The sequence below is a fragment of the Muscardinus avellanarius genome (assembly GCF_963383645.1).
Source record: "Muscardinus avellanarius genome assembly, chromosome: 1".
NCBI classification, from domain to species: Eukaryota; Metazoa; Chordata; class Mammalia; order Rodentia; family Gliridae; genus Muscardinus; species Muscardinus avellanarius.
The window spans coordinates 25,612,002-25,619,721 of record NC_137786.1 but is presented as its reverse complement, the minus strand read 5'-3'; the positions used below and the strand labels follow the sequence as shown (position 1 = coordinate 25,619,721).

General features: G+C 33.2%; 1 pseudogene across 1 annotated transcript; it reads left to right on the top strand.

Annotated features, from left to right (window-relative positions):
• Nucleotides 1-591: 591 nt before the first annotated feature.
• Nucleotides 592-2,756, top strand: LOC308265772 (protein DBF4 homolog A-like; annotated as a pseudogene). Its single transcript has 3 exons — nucleotides 592-666; nucleotides 734-1,917; nucleotides 2,140-2,756. The product of its transcript is annotated as a protein DBF4 homolog A-like (transcript).
• Nucleotides 2,757-7,720: the final 4,964 nt, after the last annotated feature.

Here is a 7,720-nt window from a genome sequence, read left to right as displayed (position 1 = left end):
CATTTCAGATTTAAAAAATTAACTTTTTAAATGCCACTTGGAAGGGGAAATTATTAGATAATAAATGAATGAAACTCTGACATTATGCTATAGTATTTTAATTAATCCGCATTATTATATTACAATATTATTTAATCTTAAAATAATTTGCTGAGCAAAACAAGTTAGCTCCAAAGACCATTCATTGCATAACTTTACTTGTAGAAGATGTCAAGAGTATGCATAAATATAGAAAGAGAAGATTAGGTTTTGTTTAGGACTAGGGGATTTTTAAAAAATGAGGTAACTCCTAATGAGCAAGGGGTTTGTTTTAGAAATTATTCAAGTATTTAAAATTTTGATTATAGTTACTCAGTTCTGTGCCTACACTAAAAACTACTGGACTATAAATTTAAGTAAATTATACAGATTATAAATTGTGTCTCAATAATATATTATTAATACATTGTACATGGAAACATGTATTATCTAATAGCATAGCTGGATTTTCTTTTAAGGTTTGTTTGTATATTATAAAAGATTTGACCTACGTTGTGCCTTTCCGCCTTCCTCCTCCGCGCTTTGGAGCTGGCCTGGGCCCGGCTGTGCAGCATGGAGGCCGCGGGAGAGCCTAGGTCCTGTCGCGTTTGTGGCCCTGCGGCTAGGCGCCTGGTGCGGAACCAGCAGGTAGGCGTGGGGCGGCTGCTATGAAACCCCGGAGCCATGAGGATCCACAGCAAAGGCCACTTCCAAGCGAGTTGAAGAATTTCTCAGCAAAGATATTAGTTATCTTATTTCGAATAAGAAGGAAGCAAAATTTGCACAAACATTGGGTCGAATTTCTCCTGTACCAAGTCCAGAGTCTACTTATACAGCAGAAACCACTTCTCAACCCAGCCATGATGGAAGTTTAAGTCTCCAGACACAGTTTGTTTAAGCAGAGGAAAAGTATTAGTTGAAAAAGCTATCAAGGATCATGATTTTATTCCTTCAAATAGTATATTATCAAATGCCTTATCATGGGGAGTAAAAATTCTTCATATTGATGACATTAGATACTACATTGAACAAAAGAAGAAAGAGTTGTGTTTACTTAAAAAATCAAGTACTTCTATAAGAGATGTGTGGAAAAGAGTTGGTACTGGAACACAAAAAACAAGAACAGGAAGACTCAAAAAGTCTTTTGTAAAGGTAGAAGATAAAAGCCAATTTTATAGGCCATTTTATCTTCAGCTAACCAGTATGCCTCTTATAAACTATTCTATTCTGAAGTCCTGCAGTCCATTTGATGTAGATAAGCCATCTACTATCCAAAAGCAAACTCAGGCTAAACTAAGAATTCAAACTGATGGAAATAAATATGGTGGAACCCCAATTCAACTCCATTTGAAAGAGAAGAAAAAAAAGGATATTGTGAATGTTGCTTACAGAAATATGAGAATCTTGGAACACACCTTTTAAGTGAGCAGCACAGAAACTTTGCACAGAGTAACCATTATCAAGTTGTTGATATTATATCGAATTTAGTTTTTTATTTTGTGGAATATGAAAGAGGCATACCTAAAAAGAAAAGAATAAAATACACTATTGGATCCCTTCCTTTTTCTACAAATGTCCTGAAAAAGACTGAACCAAAAGAAAAGCGAGAATCGCAAGATATTTCTCAGAAAGACATTAGGCAAAATAATGTACAGGTGTCAAGCCGAATTTCCTACATGAAGAAAACCAGGAATCTGAACAAAAACTTGTGTTTATTTCGGAACACATCCCTTGCCCATCCCATAAATTGAAAGGACATAATGAGAAAACAGTGAAGGAATGCTCCATGTTAAATGAAGCTGAAAATGATATAAAAAGGAATTTTACACGGCTACCTCCACATAAAAATAAACAGGATTCCATTCTTAACATTTCCGAACATAAATTAATTATAAATGAGCCGGGTGTGGTGGTGCACGCCTGTAATCCCAGCATTTGGGAGGCTGAGACCTGGAGGATTGCGGTTCGCGGACAGCCTCAGATACTTAGTGAGGCCCTCTGCAACTCAGTGAGACCCGGTTTCAAAATAAAGTATAAAAAATAGGGCAGAGGGTGTAGCTCGGAGGTAAAATGCCCCTGGGTTCCATCCCCAGACCCACACACACAAAAAAAATTAATTATAAATGAAAACGACTTACAAAAACTAAAGGTAGATAATTACCATGCAGGCTGCAGATGTCTATGCAAGTTTCTCATATGAATACAGATAATAGTGCATCCCAACCAAAACAAAAGTCAGATACTGTGTTTTTTTTTCAGCAAAAGATCCAAAGGAAGCAGACCTTCATTCAATAGTTGGTCACGATTCTGGTCTGATAACAATAAACAATTCAAAAGAGCGCCTGACAATAAAGACAAACATTCCATCCTGTGGTCCAGAGAAACCCTATGAATGTGATGTCAAGAATATGGATAACTTACCTTCTAGTAAAATCCATCAAAAAGTGAGGATATTATTAGGACGAAATAAAAAAGAAAATATGGAACCAAATACTGAATTAGAAAAGAAAATAACTGAATTTCTTCCTATACAAGAAGAAAACAGAATTTGTAGTTCACCAGTACAATCTCTACTGGACTTATTTCAGACAAGTGAAGAGAAATCAGAATTTTTGGGTTTCACAAGCAATATTGAAAAGAGTGGTATATGTGATATTTTAGATATGTGGGAAGATGAGAGTTCAAATTTGTTAACATTTTTCTCTTCCCCTTTAACGTCTACATTTACTGGCTTTTAGTCTTTAAAATGTATACTTTGAAGAAGTGGTAAAGATTATATTCTTGAAATTTTTATCAATATGTATAACTCTTAGGATTTTTGCCGTCTTTGTTTACAGAACCAATGTAAATATTAAAGGCAATATTTGCATTTTTATAGAATTAAATATCTCATAGAAAAAATATAAAATAAATGAGTCATTTAAAAAATTAAGTAAAAGATTTGATCTAGAAAATAGTTCATTATTTTCAATAATATCCATAGACAAAATGCAATACTGTAAAAAAATCAGAAGATAGAAAGCTATTATACCTATAGTCACTATAACTCCAAGAAAGACCATAAAATCTAGAAGAGGCACATATAGTGTGTGAACACAGAATCACAAATACTACACACATCTATTACATGCCACATAGTATTGTTTGAACCTATTCAAAAGTCAACTCAAAATGAATCAAATGTTTCAGTATAAAACTAGAAAGGTTTCAACTATTAGACTGTCAAAGGTAGGCAAAGTCTTCCTGAATAAAGGTTCTATAGCTCAGGAATTAAAAACAAAAATCAATAAGTTAAATGGCATAAAATAAAGGAGCTTCTGAACAGCAGGGTGAGGAGAAAACCCACCAAATGGAAGAAAATCTTTGTCACCTATTCTTCTGGCTGAAGATTAATATCCAGAAGACATAAATAATTTTTGTGTGTGAGGTACTAAACATTGAACACAGGATGTTCTACCTCTGAGCTATATCCCCAGTTCTACTTAGTTTTATTTTTTGAAATAAGGTTTCGCTAAGTTGATGTGAGTCTCAGTAAATTACTAAAACTGGCCTCAAATCTGCTATCCTCCTCTCAGTCTCCCAAGTGCTGAAATTATAGTTATGTACTGCTTCAGCAGTTATGGACTTAGAAACATATAGAAAATTATCTGTTAGAGAAAATGATTTTTGAACCTTGGAGTAGAGAAGAAATTTAAGCAGCTGAAAATGAAGTATGTATTAAAATAAAATTACCTAAAATCATCAATTTTAGAAAATAGAATTACTTGAGCCAGGAGTAGTGGTACATGCCTATAATCTGAGTACTTGGAAGGCTAAGACAGAAGGGTCACGGGATCTAGGCCATCACACAGGAACAATACAAATCTGTTTCAAATTAAAAATAAGAAATATATAAAAGTGATGAAGTATAACTTACTTGTAGAAAGCTCCTGGGTTCAATTTCTAGTATCATGTAAAAGAAAAAAAAAAGAAAGAAAAGAAAAGAAAAAAATAGCTTTAATATAAATGTAGAAATGCATTTTAGCAGATTTAAACAGAAATAACAAGATCATTAATGAAGAGAAAACACATACAGACAAGGAAAGGCAAGCTATTATTGTTAAATACTGATAATGAATAATCTATTAATATTATAATAATATATATAAAAAATAAAATAATTTGAGGAACATTGATTAACCACATCATATAATAGATAAATGGTAAATAGAACATTCTTGAGAACACTACTGGGTTTATTTAGATGAACTGTGTTATACATATGCAAAATTATGCAAAATATGTGTAGAGAATTTATTACAAATGCATAAATTCCCCTTTCTGAGTTTTAATCTTTTTTTTTTTTTTTTTTTTTTTGGTGGTACTGGGGTTCCTGGAAACCCTTCTACCTCTGGGATACACTCCCAGACCCATTTTTATACTTTTTTTATTTGGAGATAGGGTCTCTTAAGCCAGCGAGGCTGGCTTCGAACCTGCAGGATCCTCCTATCTCTACCTCCCAAGCACAGGGATTACAAGCGTGTGCCACCACGTCCGGCTAAGTTTTAATTTTATTTCTGTCCCATTAAATAAGGGCTGCAATACTTACTAAATTATGTCAGTGTGAGGTGACAAGGATGCTCCAACACTTCAAAGCCTAGCCCAATGAATGCATTATCCTTGACCTTCAAATCAGGTAACTATACCATGAGCAAGCTTTCAATTTGTGTCATATTAAATAATATTGAATTTGGAAACATATTCCGTAAAGGATGTTACTAAAATTATTAGTACAATATAAGTTATGGAGAATTAAAGCTAAATAACACATAGAGAGATAGATGATAGATTGGTAGTTAAAGATTTATAGATAGATGGATAGCTACAGATACAGATATAGATATTTATATACATGTACATACATATATGGCAAAAATTATCTTGATCTTTAAGGACAATATTTTTTGGGAGATAATACAATAGGCACATATAATATTTAAAATCTTCCACCATCTCAAAAATAAATAACAAATTTTCAACCAAAATAAAATATAAAATACCTATGTGAACTTAAAAGAGAAAAATCATTAAATTCTGTTTTTTGAGAAGAAGTTTTTACATATATACATATATGTAAATAGTCTTTCAAAATCTGAAAAATTTAGGTACATACTTTAAATCTCTCAATCCAGGGAAGAAATAATTAAAAAGAAAAGTAACCAGCCAGGTGTGGTGGTGCACGTTTATAATCCCAGCATTTCAGAGACTGAGACAGGGAAATCACGGTTCGCGGACAGCCTCAGCTATTTAGTGAGGCCCTTTTCAACTCAGTGAGACCCTGTTTCAAAATAAAAAGAATAAAAATAGGGATGGGCGTGTAGCCCAGAGGTAGAATGCCCCTGGGTTCCTTCTCTAGTACTGCAAAAGAAAAAAAAGAAAAAAGAAAAAGAAAAAGAAAACTAACCAGCTAACAAATTTCAACTTTCCATGACTAAATTATATTAAAAAAAAAGTGATTATAGAGTCAGAGAAAGAAAGAGAGATTAATACATTATTTTTTTTAATGTCACAAAATAGTGATTTGAAATATTGTTGTATAAGTGAAACAAGAGAAAAAAATTGCATTGGTCTATCATAACTCAGTCTAAGTCAATATTGGAAAAGCCATAAGGAAGACTAAATGATGATATTTATTTGCAATCGAATTGTGAAATAATTATTTTTAGTTTATTATGTATACATTTCAGAACAATAGCTATAAATAGTTCTATACCATGGAACACTCATCAATTTAATGAGCATCATGGTAACCCTGTAAAAATGTCACCCTTATGGAAGTATAGCTTTGTATCAGACTTATATAGTTTTACCATGTAAAACTTGTAAGAAAAAATGCCACTTTAAAACAATAAAAATTAAAAAGACATTAGTTTGTATCTTCTCCTAATGCCTCATGTTTCTTTGCAAATTAACTGGCATTTTAAAAATAAAAATAACTGGTATTTTTCTATAAAAACATTAAGTATTTAGATACTTATAAAAACTAGATTCTTCTCTACAATAAATTATACTGGAACTTGCTCTGAAGTACCACATGTTGACGAGTTGCCAAAACCTTTCAATTAATTAAATCACTATATTTGGCTCTGTCTCTGGTGGGTTTTCTGCTTATCCCAAGCAGGTGTTGATGGATTAGGACATTTCTCTCTGGCTGATTCCTGATTAAATTTGGACAAAGAACCTGACAGCTGTCATGTCTCTGTTTCCCATAAGTCTTTTCTTGTATCAGAAAGTACAGACTCTCCTGCACAAGAAAAATGTGGTGAGCTATTTTATGCAAGTAACTCTTAAGTTAGCCAAAGATTAAAATAATTATCATCTCTGTCAGCCATAAGATCAATTAAAATTGAATGAAAGCAAAAACTTTAAAAGTCTCGCTTGTTGGGTGAAATTTAAAATAAGAATATAACAATAATTTTTATTTGCCTTTTTTGTCAGTGTCAGGTTGATCTGATAGCCATACTACCATTTTCTTAAGACAGAGTATCTCTACGTTGTGCAGGCTGGCCTCCAACTTAAGGTATTTCTGACTCAGCTTCTCAAATTGCTGAAAATATAGTAATCCACCATTGTTCTCAGCTCAATATTTTTTATTCTTTTGTTCTATAAATAGGCAAAGTATTCTTATGGTCTCAGGATCCTCATTCTCAAGATAAATACAGTTGAGCAAGTGTGCAAAACTAATGTTAACTTATGACTTAACTGTACTGGTTTTCTTTTAAGGCCATTTTATCCAGATAAAATTGGGAAAGATAAATTAGGAATAAGCTTATGGCCAAAAAGTAAATTATTTAATTTTCTATCATTTCTTTTTAGTACTCAAATAATTTAAATGCATTTTGAATGCATCGAGAAAAAATATTTTGTTTTCTGTTACTGGGAATTGAAAGCAAGGGCATTCTACCTTTGAGTAAAACCCATGACCCTTTTTGTTGTTTGTTGTTATTGTTGTTGTTGTTGTTTGGAAGTAGGATCTCACTAGTCTGCTGAGAGTCTTGATTCATCGCTCAGGTAATCCTTGAATCTGTAGTCCTTCTATCCCAGGCTCAAAACTACTGTAATTTTAAATGTGTGCCACCACATCTGATTCAAGAAAAAATATTTTAGAATAAAATTCTTAAGTCATTGTGACTTCCCCACAGATCCATTTTGTCTTTATTTTTGAATGAGCAGGCATAAAGGATGTTATAATTGTTTATAAATAATACTTTAAATGTTAACTGAATCTTCTTGTTGTTTTTGTTTTCTGGAAGCTGAAAACATATCTTCTTGTGCAGCAGTGAAAATAGAAATGTATTCATTCATCCTTCCTCATATTTCCTATTCCCAAAGAAATACAGGACAGAACTGTTACTGAAGTAATTGAGACAAACTATAGTGTCCATAGGTTCTGCCCTTGGTTTCAGTAGGATGCCTGTATGTCCTGCACAATTGCTGCTCTCTCTTCACAGAGTAACTGTACAGTTCACAGTTCACTCTGTGTCCATATGAGACCACAGAAGTCTGCGTCTTGGATTAGGCCAACATACCTTTCAGGACATAGAAGCTGGCTTCCCAAAAGCTGCATAGTAACCAGGCAAAACTTTCAGGAATGTGGTGGGTGGCAGGTTTGTCATGGTAAACTCCTCATGGAGACACTCTTACTGGAGAAGGTGAGAGGGAA